The sequence below is a fragment of the Arvicanthis niloticus genome, chromosome 6 (assembly GCF_011762505.2).
Source record: "Arvicanthis niloticus isolate mArvNil1 chromosome 6, mArvNil1.pat.X, whole genome shotgun sequence".
Lineage (NCBI taxonomy): Eukaryota > Metazoa > Chordata > Mammalia > Rodentia > Muridae > Arvicanthis > Arvicanthis niloticus.
In genome coordinates, this window is record NC_047663.1 from 16,737,877 (window position 1) to 16,756,443 (window position 18,567).

Here is an 18,567-nt window from a genome sequence, read left to right on the forward strand (position 1 = left end):
GTGATGACCAAAAGCTGGGGAGGAAAGGGTTTATTTCTATACAAGGAAAAGGCTTACACTTCCATATACTGTTCATCATTGAAGGAAGTCAGGACAGGAACTCAAACAGGGCTGGAACATGGAGGCAGGAGATGATGCAGAGGAGTGGCGTTGCTTACTGGTTTGCTCAGCCTGCTTTCCTATAGAACCAAGGACCACCAGCTCAGGGAATGGCACCATCCACAATGGGCTGGGCCTTCCTCATAAAGACATTTTTCTGAGTTGAGATTTCCTCCTTTTAGATAACTCTAACTTGTTGACATAAAACTAGCCAGCACAATAATCAAATGTACCAAATAATGCAAATAGGTCAAGTGAAACAAAGTCTAAGAAAGGACTACTGACTAAACAATGTGAAAGTCACTGATGACCATGATAAGCAATTTCTGAGAAAAGATGGAGGACAAAGCCTGACTGGAACAGTTCAAAGTAGAGAGAGCTGACTTTTCAATACTCTGGAAGCCATCTAAAAGCAAACAACAAAAAAGTGTTTACCCATGAGTATTAGAGATGGTTAACTGCAAAAGAACTATTCATGCTTTTGGTATTTTCTCCTGGAGCTACTCTCAGTCTCCCCGACTGCACCCTCCAAAATGTAGTTCAACCAAGGTAGGGAATTCCTTGAAACCCAGCAACTTTGTTCCCACTAATAAACAAGACTTGATATGGTTTACAGACTTCAGATATATTAGCCACCCCAGTGGCATCTGCTAGGAGAGGCAAGGGTCTCCATCATTCTGAAGTTATAATAGTCCTATCTGGAGAAAGCAATGAACTAATTGAGTATCTGAAGATTTAGCAGGAAATTTAAAGTGGTAAAACTCCTACAGATAATTACCTCTTCCCATTACCCCAGGTACTGGTTTGGTTTTCAACAAAGATGCAAAACAACTTAATGGAAGAAAGGATAAACTTTTCAACAAATAATTCTAGAGCAACTAGATATGCAGACATACAGAGATCTAATCCTTACCTCACACCAAAAAATAGGAATGGGCTCAAACAAAATTAAATCATTTATCCACATTAACATTGCACATGAATGTTTATAGCAGCATTATTCATAAAAGCCAAATACTGGAAAGAATTCAAACATCCATTTGGTGAATGGATAAACAAAATGGTACATTTACACAATGGAATAATATTAAGCAAGAAAATGAAATGAAATATTGATTCATGATCAACACAAATTAACCTAAAAACATGCTAAGACAAAGAAGCCAGAACAAAAAAATATATATATTTGTATTTTTAAAACAAAACTGCATATTATGATTCCACTTATATGAATCTCCAAAGGCCAGTTACAGAAACAAGCAGATCAGTGTTTGCTCCAGCAGTTTTGTTTAACATTCCAGTTGGTCCCTCCTCCCAATTCCCCTCCCACAATTCCTCCTCCCCCTTGCCTCCTAAAGGGTGCTCTGCCCCCACCAGACCTTTCCCTTCCCTGGAGCCTCAAGTCTCTGGAGGATTAAGCTCATCTTCTCTCACTGAGGCCAGACTATATATGTGCCAGAGGCCTCAGACCTGCCACTATATGCTCTCAGTCTCTGGAAGCTCCCTGGGGTCTGGGTTAGTTGAAACTGCTGATCTTCCTATGGTCCCTCTTCCCTTCAGCTTCTTCAATCCTTCCCCTTATTCAACCATAGGGGTCCCCGACTTCAGTCCAATGGTTGAATATAAGTATCTGCATCTGTCTCAGTCAGCTTCATGATCTCTTTTCAACCTAAAAAAACCTTTACATAATCCCAGGTGGATAGGTGATTAAAGTGGGTATACAAATGAAAAACACTTTGTAATAAAAAAAAAACATAAAGATATTTAATACTTTTATAATCTTACCATTTATTAAAGACAAAGCAAATTTGTATTCTAAGAAGATAGATGTGCTTGTTTATGTTTACAAACAACAAAATCTTGGCTGAATAGTTGATACTTCACAATATATAAGTAACTGGGTTTTTTCTTAATTGATCAATATTTTTATAATTTGGCAGTGCTGAGAATGCCATTTTACATAAATATGTAGTATAAAATGACAAAAGTAATGTTTAGGTCCATTTCAGAGATTGTTGGGAATTCTATCTGTACTGGCTGGTTTTGTGTGTCAACTTGACACAACCTAGAGTCATCAGAGAGAAAGGAGAGTCTCAGTTGAGGAAATGCCTTCATGAGATCCAGCTGTAGGGCATTTTCTTAATTAGTGATCAATGGAGGGAGAGTCCAGCCACTATGGGTGGTGCCAACCCTGGGCTGGTGGACCTGGGTTCCCTAAGAAAGCAGGCTGAGCAAGCCAGAGAATGCAAGCCAGTAAGCAGCAGTCCTTTATGGCCTCTGCATCAGCTCCTGCCCTGTTGAATTCCTATACTGACTTCTTCCATAATGAACTGTGATCTGGAAGTGTAAGCCAAATAAACCTTTTCCTCCCATCTTGCTTTTTGGTCACTGTGTTTTGTAGCAGCAATAGAAACCCTAACTAAGACACTATCTCCCAAACCAAAATTCATTTACTGCTCTTTTACGTCAACAACTCAACGATTTTTAAAATTAACATTCTAAAACAATGTAACCTAAATTGAAATACAACACCAAGTTAGTTGATAATATGATGAAAATGTCAGTAAGAAAATATTAAGTCTTGTTTTCCGTAATTAAACTACGGTTTTCTGTGAGTACAGGACACCATACATACAGAGAAAAGAAAAAAAAAAATCATAACATACAACTGTGGTTCCATTTTTTCATTTCTTTCCTTGGGGTATCCAGGTGCTTCTGCACACCAGATGGGAAAGGACAGAGAGGAGCTGAGTTCCAAGGTCTGATCCTTCCCTTGGAGTGTCCAGGCCCCAATGCACACAGAGCCTGAAAAGATGAATCGAAGTCTGCACAGGTGGGTCAGCAGGACCCACTGCCATGTTACAACTCTTTTAGAAAACAGCTCTTTTAGACAGCAGTCAACAAAATAGCTTGTGCTGGTCTTTATTTGGCATGAACATGGAATATATATATAAATATACATATGTGTGTATGTATAGGTATAGATATATATACATATATGTATATATACATACACACACAAACCTTGAAGAGTGGGAAAGGGTTCTTCTTAGGGTGAAGTTTCATTGGCTGAGGCTTAAGGTACTAAGGATACCGCATATGCATGGAGAAGTATTCCAGGAAGTTGAACCTGGATTTCACCAAGGATTAAATGACATTCCTCAGGTAGACTGAGTGTCAGGCTCCCAAGATACAGCAGAGAGAGGAAGCCCTGCTTACAAAGGGAGTCCTCCATTTTGTGCAGAGCTCAGGGGAGCTGTCCCAACCCTTTAAATAGTGGATCTTCCAACATGCAACAATGTCAAATCCGAGCCAAGGTGTCAAACAGTGTTCACCGGAGTTCATTGCCTTCATGGCATGTACACTCCAAAATGCACAAGTTGTATGCTCAAAACCAAGGTTGTAATGAAGTGATACAATGAACAAACCTACCAAAATCATCTTGGATTCATTATACATTGGCTTTTGATTCATTTTTGGTTGTTGTATGTTCAGAAAAAATTTTTTACTGTTGTTAAATTTTTCATTACCCCTACATTTACTCTGCAACCCCATATGGAACCATGATCCACAGTTCAACATGACTTAAAACTAGGATTAGGAACAATAGCTGAATACAAACAAGCTAAAGGGAATTTTCTGAGATGATAGAAACATTCTAAAATTAAATTGTGATGACTGTTCAACGCTACACATTTATCAGTGAACCATTTAATTATACATTTAGAAGAAAGCTATAAAAAGAAAAATATCAGACAAGGGAACAAAGATAACTTATTTTCCTTCTGTGACATCTAATATAAATGGGAGAGAAGATGGAGGTTGGTAGCTAGATGATCAAGGGAGTCTCTGAAATTAAAGAAATTGGAATAGTTTTACACTGTTAACAGTGGTCTAGAAAAGGAAAAAAGAATACAGAACAATGTCCTTGAAAAGGTGAGAAGGCTAATGTACTTTAGTGGGCAACTGAAAAGAACAGCCTTTGGAAAAAGAAAAAAAATGGTTAATTCATAGTTAATGATGGCAAAGACACAGGTGAGAGAATGATTATTTCTATTTTCTTAGTGCTGAGAGGAATTCAATGAAAAGAAAATGCTGGAAGTCTGAGTTCAAGGGAAAAGCTGCAATCATTTACGTGAAAAAGAATATAAAAGAACCAGAGTAATATAGGAGAGCTGGGCAGCACTAAATTATTTCAAAGTTATTGGAGACTGAGCAGTAATTTAAAGTCAACAAAATTATTCTGCTCCAGCAATTGTTCTTTATAAGTATATAACCATAAAACAGACAGCACTGGTCCTAATTGGGATTATGTTTTACAAAATAAGAACAACCAAAGGTGAGGTTTCAAATGGGTTGAAAACAGATTTAGGAGAACAACTATGACAAACTGAGACTCCAGCTAGCAGAAAAGGAAGTTAAAGATAAATGAGTGTTATGGGATGTAAAGGCAGTAATTGAAAAGTTACAATTAGGAGCTGAGGATGCAGCTAAGTTGGTAGAATATTTGCCTAGCATTCAGGAAGCCCTGGGATAGATCCCCAGCACCTCATAAATGTGGATATGATAATATTCATCTATAATCCTAGCACTTGGGAAGGGGAGGAAAAGGGATAAGAAGTTCAAGGCTAGCCTGGGCTAAGATTCTCTTAAAAACAAATAAAGGGTACCAATAAAGTAAAAGAATTCATGTCACTGGGTAACAAACTGGCTAGTTTGTTTTTTTACCATCAATTTGACACAATTTGGAGTCACCTGGGAAGAGGGAACCTCAAGTAAGGAATTGTCCACATCAGACTGCCCTCTGGACATCACTAGTCATCTTGATTGATGACTAATGTGGAAGGCCTCAGCCCACTATGGGTAGAGCCATGCCTACAAAAGGTGGGCCTGAGCTATCTAGGAAAGCTAATTTACCATAAACAAGTGAGCCTGCAGTAGGCAGCACTCCTCCATGATTCCTGCCTTCAGTTTCTGACTGGACTTCCTTCATGGGAAGTCCTCCATTGATTGTGACCTGGAAGTAATAGTCAAATGAATCCTTTCCTTCCCACACTGCTTTTGGTTAAAATGGTTTAACACAGCAACAGAAGATGAGGTACTGTAAGTGGGCACAAGGAAAATCTTTCTAAATGGGATTCAGGCCAGTATCTCCAAGATAATCTGTACAGAGGATAAAGGGGTTGCTTGTTAAGGCACAGGCCTTAGGATTATCACCTACATCATACACAGCAGTCTCTGGGATGCTATGGGTCTGTACTGCCAATGCCATTAGGCTTTGCACAGGTCAGTAGTAAGAGCAAGGCCAAGACAAAGGATCAACAAAACCCCCAAAGACTCCAAAATAAACACTGGTCTGTCAACGTCAAAAACCTAAGAATTGTATAAAACTAAATTGCCATTCTCATGGGCAGGCATGCTCATGGTATTGTCTACAATTACAAAACCTGTCAACTCTCCCTAAGATAGTAATATAGTTTTAAATCTTACAACTTTAGTCATTTAGTAAGATGTTTTATGGGTTTTTTTGTATTTTTTATATTTTACTGTCCTTGCCTCCCTAGAATAAACCTACCTGATCATGTTATACTGTCTTTTAAATGCACAACTGAATTTATTTTATTAATATTTTATTTAAAATGCTTGCTTCTCTGGTCAAAAGAGTGGACTAATAATCCTAATATAATACTTAATAACAAAAGACCAAAAAAAAAAAAAAGCACCCTTAACATCCATCAGTTGGATAGTAACAATAAATGATGGGCTACCAGCTATAAGTACTCAGCTTTTTAAAATCAGAATTTCATTTACTGAATCTCAAAAGAGAGCTCTGATAGATGGTTAAATAAATAATGCAAGTCACTGAGCAATGTAAATAATATGATCCTCTATTTTGTAGCAGGATACTTTATTCTGCTACATTGTATTTGCAGTGGAGCTTGGTGATTAGGCAGTAGAAGAGGAGGTGGAGCTGGGAGAGAAAGAGAGGAAGAGGAGGGGAGAAAAGAGGAAGGGGAGGAGAGAAATAAAGAAGGGGGGGAGAAGAAGGAGGCTATCAGCCATGGAGAACAACTGATGGGTCGAAAGCTGTCCTGGATAGTAACATCTATCAAAAAGGTTAGATACTGGGTAACAACTCTAATTGTGTGGGCATCTTGTTGATTGAGCAGTTCTAAATATATAAATCCTTTAAATAATCAGTAAGCTTTAAGAGTCTCATTTCTACCTTCAAGGATGGCAGATATTGTCTGGGGTTCAGCCAAGCTTTGTGGATGCAGCATGGTGGATTGGCAGAGCCAATCTCGTGAGTATCGTGGGTGCCAGGGCCTGCGAATCTAGCTACTGGGACCCCCAGTCAGAGCCGAGGAGCAGCAGGAACATGGTGGGAGCCAGGAACAAGCGGGACCGGGTGCATTTTCTAAATATTACCCCTACACTATTTAACTGAAAAAAAGCTTATAACTGTATGTATATCTGCTTATATATTTTTAAACAAAGGGATCCAAATATCTGCTAATGTCTATTGCCACAAGGAATATAAATAGAAAAGGAAAGGCTCTAAGAGAGGAAAATACTAATATTTTATTTACCCCTTGTTTATTTATTTTAATGGTTATAATCATATATTTTCCTCTAATTTTTTAAAAAGAATAATAGTGGGTAAAATACTCATTGCCTATTATAGTTAATAAAAAATAACAGCTGTTAACAACTAAACTATTTTTAAGATGTCCAACAATATAATGGGAAACAGCATAAAAGTGATCTTTCTGAAGGGCATTAAATGGGTTGTTTTCAAGACAAACTTTACTAAAACTTGTGTAACCAAGGATGACTCTGAACTTTGAGTTCTTAACCTCCTGCCTCTATCTCCCAGGTGCTAGGATTATAGGCCTGTACAAGCACGCTGCTTATGTGGTGCTGGAGATCAAAACCAGTGCCTCATACACACTAGGCAAGCACTACCAACTGAGAGACACTGCCAGCCCAAGATAAACTATTCTTCATTTTATAATTAATACAAAAGTATTGATTTGTGCAATCACTTTCACTCTCACCTCACCTCCCCTGACCCCCACTTTCCATGTCCCTCTCCTCCCTCTCCTACTGAGGACCAAACCTGGGGCCTTAGGTCTGCTAGCACTCTACATCTGAGCTATATCCCCAAAATTGAGATTCTGAGCAACTATCCATACTACAGAAAAAAGGACAAAAATTTTTCAGGATATTTTTATATAGTGAATTGCCAAGGTATTTTGTTGTATTTCTGTTGTCACTGTTAAGTAAAGACTACAGAAGTAAATGCTCTAAGCAACTCACCTTGTCTAATATATATATTTCTTTAGAAAAAATAATAACTACAAAAACTTATCCACCTGGAACACTGGCAAGGAAGAACTGGTGGGCAATGGGGGAACAAAATCCAAATATTCAAAAAATAAGAACAAATGTTTGTAAAAGCTGAAAACATCTACATAACCAGACTGGGGAAACTATCTGCCTCTGTCTCACTGTCAGGAAACACTGTGGCTTTCACTCTCACTCAGATCATTCCATCCTATAACCATACACTGGAGCGGGTCTTGGCTACTTTGTGGGCTCTTTCTTTCCACCTTTCCCCCAGTTTCACTCCTTATCACTAGATAAGAGAGAAAGGATATATGGAGGAGAGAGAGAAAGAGAATTCCCTGAGTCTAGTTTCTTTCCTATTGTTTCTTCTCTGAGCCTGACTACAAACAAACCCCAAACAACTCCCCTGAATGGCCACCAACCACCAATCACACACAGCCTATCAGAACACTAGCCTTTACATACCCTCTTAAAAGTTCCCAGAATTCCAAACATCACACATCACAGAAATTATCTGTAGGTGGCACAACTATGCCTATGCTACAGCATGAGATAAACCAAAGTTAGCTGCTGTCCAAAGAAGCCCCACATCTCCACACCTGGGAGTAAAATCAAAGAATATTCTTAGAATATTTCTGTGTTTTTTAAAGAAACCAAAATTCCAGAATTGTCTCTACCTAAAACCCGTCAGGTTAAGGATTTTAAAAGCCCTTCACAGCTGCTGAGTGACAGAGCAATAATTCACACCTGTTTCACTGATTTTAAAATAATGCATGTTTTCTCTACTACACAACTGGTCTCTTTTTGCAGAAAGTTAAAGCTGCTTTTTAGTTGTGTTGTGTTTATTTTAGACAGGCTCTTATTATGTAATGCAGGTTAGCCTCAAACTCCTGTCTTAAGTTCCTGAGTACTGGGATAACAAAACAGGCACTATATTCCACTTAAGGCCTCTTAAACTGAACATGGTTCTTAAGTAGTCTTGTCACTTTCTAATATCAGAAATATCTAACAACTTTCAAAGAAAGTCTCTCTTCCGCTTTAAAATCCTAGAAAAGAGAGGCTGGAGAGATGGTTTAGTGGTTAAGAGCACTGACTGCTCTTCCAGAGGTCCTGAGTTCAACTCCCAGCAACCACATGGTGGCTCACAACCATCTGTAATGGGATCTGATGCCCTCTTCTGGTGTGTCTGAAGAGAGCGACATGTACTCACATACATACATACATACATACATACATACATACATACATACATAAATAAACTTTTTAAAAAACTGGAAAAGGAAGAAAGATCAATGATAAAGCAGGATTTGAGTATAGGTAGTTAGCAGTGATTATTTGTTTATGTGCCTTAATAAGTCTTCGTTCCACTGGTCCACAGAAGCTAAATGCCTTCACCACCACCCAACTTTAAAAGCCTAAGGAACTCTACAGTTCCTTAGCACTGAAACAGAAATGGACTTCTAGGACACAAATTATCCATTGAGCTTCCACAGACCAGTAACTAGAAATTTTTGGGACACTCCCCGTCTCCCATACAAGATTAGGAACAAAAGTTATGCAGACAAAGCCTTCATTTAGACAGAAATATTTACTAAGATCTGAAGTAGATTCTCCAAGTCTAAAATGACTAAACCATATACTATCTGTATATTCTTTCCAAGTTCAATAAATATAATCTATTATAAATAAATCTGCAGTGAACGCGGTGTGCTTCTGTGACAATAAGAAAATCAGAACCATGTTTCTCCATGCCTATCTTTAAGATCAAATAGATATGTTCATATATTTAAGAAGAAATGTGTGTCTACTGCTTCAAAGATATTTGCAACAAATAAAGGTCATAGTTTTCCTTGTAAACTTTATGTCTGAAATCCTGCTAATATTTATAAAAGTTAACATATGGGGGCTAGAGAGATATTCTGGCAGGAAAAATGTTTGTTATGCAAGCATGAAGAGCAGTGTTCAGATCCCCAATTCCTAGGGAAATGCCAGATAGGGATAGTAGCCTGCCTGTAATTTCTACAATGTGGGAGGAAGAAACAGGATTCCTGGAGCAAGCTGGTTAGCTAAACTAGCCAAATCAGCAAGATCTGGGTGCAAATGAGAGATTGCCTCAGTATATTATAAGGTAAAAAACAATGAAAAAAGACACCCAACATCAGCTTCTGCCCTTCACACCCACCCACACAACCTGCCCACATATATGTAAACACACAAACACACATGCAGTTACCACACACACAAGCAAAAATGTTTTAAGTTTAAAAATGTAAATGAACATATCAATCATATAAAATCCTTTTCACAACACCTCTGTCACAAAAGGAAAACAGTAAACTATCAACAGTAAAATTTTAGAAAATTGGAAATACTAGTTAATATGCTATATGCTTCTAACTATATTTTTCAGAGGTAGAAGAAATATCTTGGACACAGAAAAAACAATATGAAATTTCTAAGTTGGGCATAGTGGTACATGCCTTTAATTTCAGCACCTGATCTCTATGAGTTCGAGAGCAGACTGATCTACACAGTCAATTCCAGGATAGCCAGAGTTAGAGAGATTCTGTCTCAAAAATACAAAACAAACAAACAAAAACAAAACCATAAAAAAACAATATTAAATTTCTGCCCTCAACTGAAAGAGAACGTAATTTAAAAAAAAAATCAGAGCTGGGCAGTGGTGGCGCACGCCTTTAATCCCAGCACTTGGGAGGCAGAGGCAGGCGGATTTCTGAGTTCCAGGACAGCCTGGTCTACAGAGTGAGTTCCAGGACAGCCAGGGCTACACAGAGAAACCCTGTCTTGAAAAACAAAATCAGGAAATACTCATGAAAGGAAGGAGTCAATAAACATCTAAGAAAATAACACACCCTAAAAATGCTCCAATTTTTTCAAAATAATTAATGCACATTCAAACCTTACATATAACAAAGACAATATCAATACAAATATATATACACATAACAATTTTTATGGAAAATACACAAGAAACAAATCTAAGCAGAAAAATTTATTCTGTATTCAATAATAGCCTCTGCTTGGGACATTTTCTTTTTCTTTTTCTCTTTCTCTTTCTTTCTTTCTCTCTTTCTTTCTTTCTTCCCTTTCTTTTTTCTTAAGACAGAGTCTCATTATGTAGCTGGCTAGCCTTGACTCACTCTGTAGACTAGGCTTAATACCACCTAAGCACTAGGATTAAAGGTGTCTACTACCACACATAGCTCTGCTTGGAATACGTAATAAATAAATAAATAAACAAACAAACAAACAAACAAACAAACACTAAACCACAGAATCTAACTTCAGAGTTACACATATTAAGAATGCTACAGCCAGGCAGCAGTGGGGGTTGGGGGGGGGGGGAGATCAGCGACACACTCCTTTAATTCTAGCACTCAGGAGGCAGAGGCAGGCAGATCTCTGTGTGTTTGAGGCTGGCCTAGTCTATAAAGTGAGTTCCAGGACAGCCAAGGCCTTACAGAGAAACCCTGTCTCAACTTACGGGCTGGTGGGAAGAGAGACATAGGGCACACCACATGTTATAAAGAAGTACAACAGGGGGTTTCAAGTAAGCAGTACTAAGGCAAAGTAGTAAATTTTCTCTATAAATAGAAATAGGTATTTTCTGTAAAAACATAATATATATATATATATATATATATATATATATAACTCTTAACATTCAAAGAACACTAAGGGAATAGTCTATAGATAAATCAAAGAATGGCAAACTTGTTTTAGAAAATAAATATTTAGGCATTGTAGGCCATACGGTCTCTATGGCAACTACTAGACTCTGCTGTTGACCCAAAAACAGCCACAGCCAATATGTATCCAAATGAGCATAGTTATGCCACTTAAAAAATCTAAAACTATTCTTAGCTTGAAGGACACATAAAAATAGATGATGGGCTGGATTTAGCCCACAGTATAGTTAGTCAATTTCTATAATACATAAGAAAGTAATTTGGCTCAAGCTCACACAGAGAGCTTTCTAATTTCTCTCCTGCTACCACCCTAGGAAACATTTAAAAAAAGAACAAAATTTGGTTATCTGTAAAGACAATTTTAATTATAATCTAAGTATTAATCAGAATATTTAGATATGCATACATATATTGTTTATACTATCCTGAGACAGGGTCTTGCCATGTAGCCCTGGTTGGCCTGGAAGTCCCTCGGAGAAGTAAAAGCAAGTGCCACCACACCTGGCATAGGATGAAGTTTCAAAGGCATAACTAAAACAATCTGTACTCAGTAAGTGGACAGTGACTACCCACTATGTACTAATTATACTGATGCAAAATACTAGATAAAAAGTCATAGGCCCTTCCTAAAGAAATCTAATAGATTAGTGATAAAGCAGTCACATAAATAATGGTACAAAGGGAGAAGACAGAATAATACACTCAACCTCAATTATGTGAAGAATAACTTTCTTCACTCAAAAGATTCCTTTTAGGCCAAGACATTAAGAATTTGTCTATACAACAAAGGAAAGGGGAGGGGTAGTCCAATGCAAAGAGAGCTTTATACAAAATATGAAAGTATAAGAGATCATTATATATTAAAGAAATTCAGAATTACTAAATAATTTGAAGACAAATATGGCAAGTAATAAGTCAAAAATGTAATTACCTCATTGGTTTCTAAGAAGCTCCGTTTGATTTTTTTTCTTTCTCTAATGAGAAGCACTAAAGTTTCATAAGAAACTAAAATAATCAGCTAAAATTTTAAAACTGTCATCCTAGGGCTGGGGAGATGGTTCAACTGGTAAAAGCAGCTTCTGTGCAAGCATGAGAACCTAAGTCTGAATCTCAAGCACCCTTAGAAAATGCGAGCTGAGCTATGGCTACATGTACCTCGCTTTAAAAGAAAGAGGCAGATGGATCCCCCAAAGCTCTCCCAGCAAGGCTAGCCTAGTCAAAAAGGCAAGCTTCCAGATAAACAAGACATTTTGTCTCAAGAAAAAGAAGGAGGTATCAGAGGAAAGCATCCACTGTCCTCCTCTGGCCTCTACATGCACAAGTGTATACCTCATATTCACGTGTATGCAACGCGCGCGCGCACACACACACACACACACACACACACACACACCCCACATTCCTAGTACCACCACCAACGTAGAGGGTGCATATATATCACTCTGACAGCAATGTGGGGAGACCTACAAAATAAAGGCACATAAAGAGTAAAGGTGTCTTCTAGGCAATCTGATTTTCTTTTTAACATGCCAAGATGACTGCTTAGTTTAGGTTACTGATAGCAGACTAACTTGAGTTCTAATAAAAAGACACTAGAGAGGTTGTGTCTGCCATGACTGAATAAAAGACAAAAACTGATTCTATGGGGAGAAAGAAAAATAAAGGAAAGTATGATAAAGACTAGCATCAGCCTAATTCTTTTGTCTCTTCAACTTGGTCACATTTATCATCTACTAAAGAAGGGCAAACAGAAGCTGAAGACAAAATACTGTGGTGTGACCCATAAAATAATCAATTCATTTGACACTTTCATTATTCACAAAAATAGCTTTCAAATGATTTCTTTTGGGGAGTGGGCAGGGGGTTAGAGATACAACTCAAAAACACTTGCCCAACACATAAAATGGCCCATGTTTCAGCGCTAAAAATCAAAAGTAAACCGATCTAACAAAAGAAATGTGCTTCCAGAAATAATTATGGTACTACAACTATTTGGAACTTTTTGGAGTAATAATAAGTTCCTCCTTTTTTTACATCCACAACCTGTGTAAGCTTTCTGAGGCTCAAGCACTGAATTCTTGGTTCCCCCATCTAAAATTTCTTTGATCATAGGCTCACACTAAGACGGTAAGACATCCTCTAAGAGAAAAATGACCTCTTTTTTTTTTTTTTTTTTTTTTTGGAGACAGAGTTTCTCTGTGTAGCCCTGGCTATCCTGGAACTCACTCTGTAGACCAGGCTGGCCTCGAACTCAGAAATCCACCTGCCTCTGCCTCCTCCCAAATGCTGGGATTAAAGGCGTGCGCCACCACTGCCCAGCGAAAACATACATATCTCTTAAGCCTTAAATTTTCAATGTTTCTCTCCATAATTTCAAGAAACTTACCAGGGACACACTTTATCCTGGTGTGGATTTTACTCTCCATAACCTTAGCTCCTTGTTCTGTTTTGGTTTGGTTTGCTTGTTTATTGTTGTTGTTGTTTTTATCTTAAATAATTTTCATTTAGTATGTTACTAGAAAACATGCAATTCAAATAAGCCAAGATAGTCTTCACAATAAAGCATAAAATATTTATTTTTACAGTATTATTTATCTTCCCACCAAATAATAGTATTTGATGACTGTAGGCATATTAAGCAAATATAGTAATACTAAGTTATCAATTAATTCACAGAGAAAAAAGAAATGTCTTTTTAAATAATTAAGCTGGCTCAGACTTGTGTTAAAAAAAAATAAACAGCCATCTGTAGCCAATTGCTCTAAGTACTTGAAAGAAATCGGGGTACCATCAGTAAAAATATTCTCCTTAACTTTGGATGATTCTGAATTTGATATAATTCAGCTAGAGTGCCCAAGTAGTTTCCTTCAGATTTTAATTGTATTTCAAGAAGAAAAAGATATGACAAAGAAAGAATCTTATGCATTGTAATACATAATTATTCTAGTATATATCCAGTAAGTATCAACCATTTCAGTATTTCCCTTTTGGAACTCCTGTTATTAGTATATTCCTGTTTATAGACTCTACTTCCTTCTTCATTCAAAAAATCATAATTATTTAGGAAATACTAAAGGGCTAAAGTCAACTATAGAAAGAAAGGAGAGCTAGCATGACAGAAGTAAAAAAAAAACAAAAAACAAAAAAAACCTCAATGACAAGGTGTTGCGAGTGTAGCTTAATGTTAGAGTACATGCCTAGTAAACACAAGGCCCTGGGCTTATCTCCAGCACCACTGGAGGATAACTATTAGTAACAGCCAGACAAGGTAGCACATGCCTTTAATGCTAGCACCATGAATTCACAACAGAATGGATAAGTCAGTGTCAACTGGGGCTACATATGGAGACCATGTTTCAAAAGAAAAAAAAAAAAGTCAATGATGGGAGAAGGAAATAACCAATTAAGGTTTAACAGTGTTGGTGATAATTTTTACAGTAAAAATGCAAACCAAATCAAATTACAAGTAAAATATTATCAATACACATTCAGAGCAGGTCTGAGCCTATGTTTTAATTAATTTCTTGAATATAATAAATTATATAGTTTTCTATCTTAAAAATGTCTGTCCATAATTAATATGTTAAATACCCATAATATCAACAAATATATATTAAGGTAAAAGAGTGTTTGGTTACATGAGCTATGTGAGTCACAAGATAACCAGAAAATATTTCTGTGAACGGGATGGCAGAAATAATTTGCAAAAAAATAATTATCACAATTTTGAGAGGTGATGGTCCACTTTCTAAAACAAGTGAAACTGTATGAGGAGTGTGGAGTGCACTGTTATTCTTTGTGCTTTATTCATTTTGTAAATATTTCATATGTAAGCAATACTTATAAAACAATGGTTTAAGTGCTAAGAAAAATATGAGCAACATTTGTTTGGAAGAGTTAATTATTCAAAAGATCCAATCCATTTTTGCTAATCACACTAAACAGAGATCATAAAATGTAAGTATACAGGAAAAATAATTTCTTATTGATTTTCCAAATAAACTGAGCAATAAAAGTTTACTGATACTTAAAAAAAAAAAAAAAAAAGATACCATGAAGTATATGTGTGTGTTTATCAAACTACCTGATGTAACTTTTTACCTCTAAAGATCCACCTCAAAGAAAACACGACTATGAATATGTCTTTAATCACATGAAAAGTCCTGAATAATTGCTTGTAATCACATAAAAAGAATTTAAAAACAAATTCCTAAAAAGAAATGTTTCACTATAAGCACTCTTTGTATATGTGTAGACCGTTTATCCACGTCCATAGTATTTGCTTTATGGTGGAAGTGTGCATTTTAAGCACAGTATGTCTTGTCAATACTACTGTGAGAGGACAGTGTGGAGCCAGAGTTTCTAAATTGAAACAGCAGTTCCAATTCTGAGCTACATAATCTTTGGCAAATTGATCTGTTTCCATTTCTCCTTGGTAAAAAATGGAAATAATATACACCTTGCAGAATTTTGTAACTGTATAAACAATGAACAAGACTGGCACAAAGTGTGTGCTGTATAAATGTAACCTATTACTACCAGAATAGAATCCCATGTTCCTGAACATACTGTAAACATTTTTACCAACCTGAATTAACTAATGTCAGATACTATTTAAAAGGGACATCAAATCTAAGATCTGGTTAACATATGTTCCTAGCTATGCACTTTAAAGTAAACAAGTGATTAATAAATCTACACAGCCACTCCAATGATAAAGAACAATCTGAAAAGACTGTTTCCCAAAAGTTGCAGCTATCAATTTCTTCCCTTACACAAGGGGGCAGTGATAACAAGAAAAGAACAGGATTCTGCAACACCTCTTCCTACAGACAGTAGGGGGTGGCAGTACATATGGCTTACAGTCAGAACAAAACAGGAAGACCCAAAAGAACTGCTCTTTATTCTCTTCTGGTACTCTTCTCTCATTAGCCTCAACAGAGCCTCAAGGTAAGGGAAATATCTACAGAAAAGACTAAAGTTGAAAATTAATCAAAGAAAATCCAATTTTGTTTTTGAAGGAAATGATCCCTCAATGAATGAGTCTGGAACCAGGGCGAAGCCAATCAGTATGAATTTTCAGATTATCTGGCAAATTACTATAATAAGAACAACATTCACGCAGGTAATTCAATTTATAAGAATTCCAACATAACACACTAAAATGTCATCAATAATTAAATACATCCTAGTGAACACATCAGATATTTCTGCTTTTGTTTCATTTATACAGACACTCAACGAATACACATTATTTTACATAGCTCATCTAGCTGTCTTTTGTTACTTTTGAAATTACAGTATGTTCTGACAATTCTTTCAAAACACAGATGTTCTTAGATGGAAGTCACAACGTTTTGCAGCATCACACACACACACACACACACTTAGAAAGATGGGGTTGAAGGAAAAAGGAAGAGAGATAAGGAACAGTTGTTTTCATTTGTTTCTGGTTTTTGCTCACATCCCTAAGACGATTTTCCTGGTAAATGCTACAAGGAACACTACATTGACAGTATCCATGTTGTTACGTTTTATGCCAATTTACTGTATAGTGTTTTTTATCTTATCTCACCATCCCATCTCAACAGCTAAAAACATACCAGAATATTCCACTATTGCCAGGCTCTGTAATTAGCCACTGCCATAGCTTTTGGTTGCAACCTTTCAAAATGCCTGAAAATTTATCCCTTTTGTTCACCATATTGTTTTGTTTTCCTTGTTCCACTTATTTTCACCTGTGTAAAAGCCAAGGCAGGGGCACAGATGAAAAATCGCTCCCTTTTCCTAAGGATCTGAACACACAATTACCGTCAGGATGCTTGGCTTGTTTGTCTTTTTTGTTTGTGGGTTTTTTGTTTTCCTGGAGAGGAGCAGAAGAGAAAGGGAAAGCCATCCAACCTTTTCCCAATGCTAATGATCATTGTTTATGTTTTCTGGGAAACATTTTAAAACATTCCACACCTGGAACAGAGAGAGATACAGGCTACAATTGCATGGGTGCTCTACATGCTGATGACAAAACCTGAAATGATTTTATCCCTATTTTTTTTCTTTCCCATCTCATAACCAGACAATCTGCTTTTTTTTTTTTTTTATTTTCACGTGGGTACTTTCCCTATGTCAAAAATCGCAGCTCCTCTCGATCTCCTATGACAGAATATGTAGCAATGAGCCCCATTAGTCTTTTATTATAGTACACCTCCTTCCCCAAAGGAATTATTCATATTCCTAATAACACTTCTACCATACATTTCTACGCCACAGAGGCCAGCCCATCCTGTGCCTTTACCTGGCACATTTCACAACTACTTTTATGCTGCATTCAGAGACACATTTTGCAACTCGTTCTGCACCACATTCCCTGCCACGTTTAGCAATCTGCCTCGCATCTCATCCCGGTCCCCGTCATCCAAAGACCCTCTAGGTACCAAATGCCAAGACTAACCTCGGTGACAGCCAAGTGGCAGACCCCGGAGCCCTCCGAAGCCGCCCTCGGTCCCACCTTCCGAGGAAGCCTGCCTTCCCCACGCCTTCGACCGGAGGCACTTCACTGCCTGTCTCCCCGCTCGCCCCAGCCCCAACCCCCGCAGCTGAGGCGTCGCAAGCGAACGCCCCTGTCACCGCACCCTCACCGACCCTTCTTCCCTGCTTCCCCAGCCCTTACCTGCCGCTCTGAGGGGCGCGGCGCACCTCGGGGTCAAGCCCGCGTGCCGGTGGTCTCCGGTGAGGACCGCGCCGCCAGCGGACGCCCCACAGAGGATCCGCGCCTCAGTCGGGCTCGGCGGGGCCTCGCGGCCGGCGAGCGCTGGCAGCCCACCGCGGTCCTCCTGTCAGCGGCGGCGCGGGGACAGGCTCGCCCCTCAGCACCGCGGCGGCGGCGGCGGCGGCGGGCGCCTCGCTCCGCCTAGCGCGCGGCACAGCCCGGAGGTGAGCGCGAGGGGGATGGGAACGGGGGCGGGGCCGCCCGAGGAGGCGCGCGGGGCGGCGGAGAGAGCGCGGCGCCTGCCGCCTGGGGCCCCGCGCTAGCGGCTCTCGCAGCTGGCCGCGCTGGGCGGGCGGCTGGCGCGAGGCGGCTGTGGCCAGCGGGCCCCGCCGGAGCAGCGCGCGCCCAGCAACCCGCGCCCGGCCGGCCGCTCTCTAGCGCCGCCGCCGCGCCGGGGGCGTCGCACCCTCGGAGGCCGCCCGCAGCCCCGCCCCCTCCGGGCCGGGTTGGGGAGGAGCGCGAGCGCGGAGGGAGAGCGCGTGCGTGGGGGCGCGTGCGTGGTGGAGCGCGCGCGCCCCCGCCCCCTGCCCCTCCACGGCCTGGGGGTGGGGAGGCGTTGCGAGAGCGGGTGGTGGTGAGCCCCCGCGCCGCGCTGACTGAGGGGACCCTGGCGCTGCAGGACGTGTAGGCATTTCTGGTTTC

General features: G+C 39.1%; 1 protein-coding gene across 9 annotated transcripts in view; it reads right to left on the reverse strand.

Moving 5' to 3' along the window:
* Tanc2 (tetratricopeptide repeat, ankyrin repeat and coiled-coil containing 2) overlaps window positions 1–18,155 on the reverse strand; it is a 296,480-nt gene extending 278,325 nt beyond the window's left edge. For 7 of the 9 annotated variants that reach the window (XM_076935618.1, XM_076935617.1, XM_076935616.1 and 4 more), the window contains exon 1: window positions 17,827–18,155. The gene's annotated coding sequence lies outside the window, so the exon portion shown is untranslated. The remainder of the gene's footprint in view (window positions 1–17,826) is intronic. The other 2 variants (XM_076935614.1, XM_034505177.2) reach the window with 2 other exon arrangements.
* Between the last annotated feature and the right edge of the window lie 412 nt (window positions 18,156–18,567).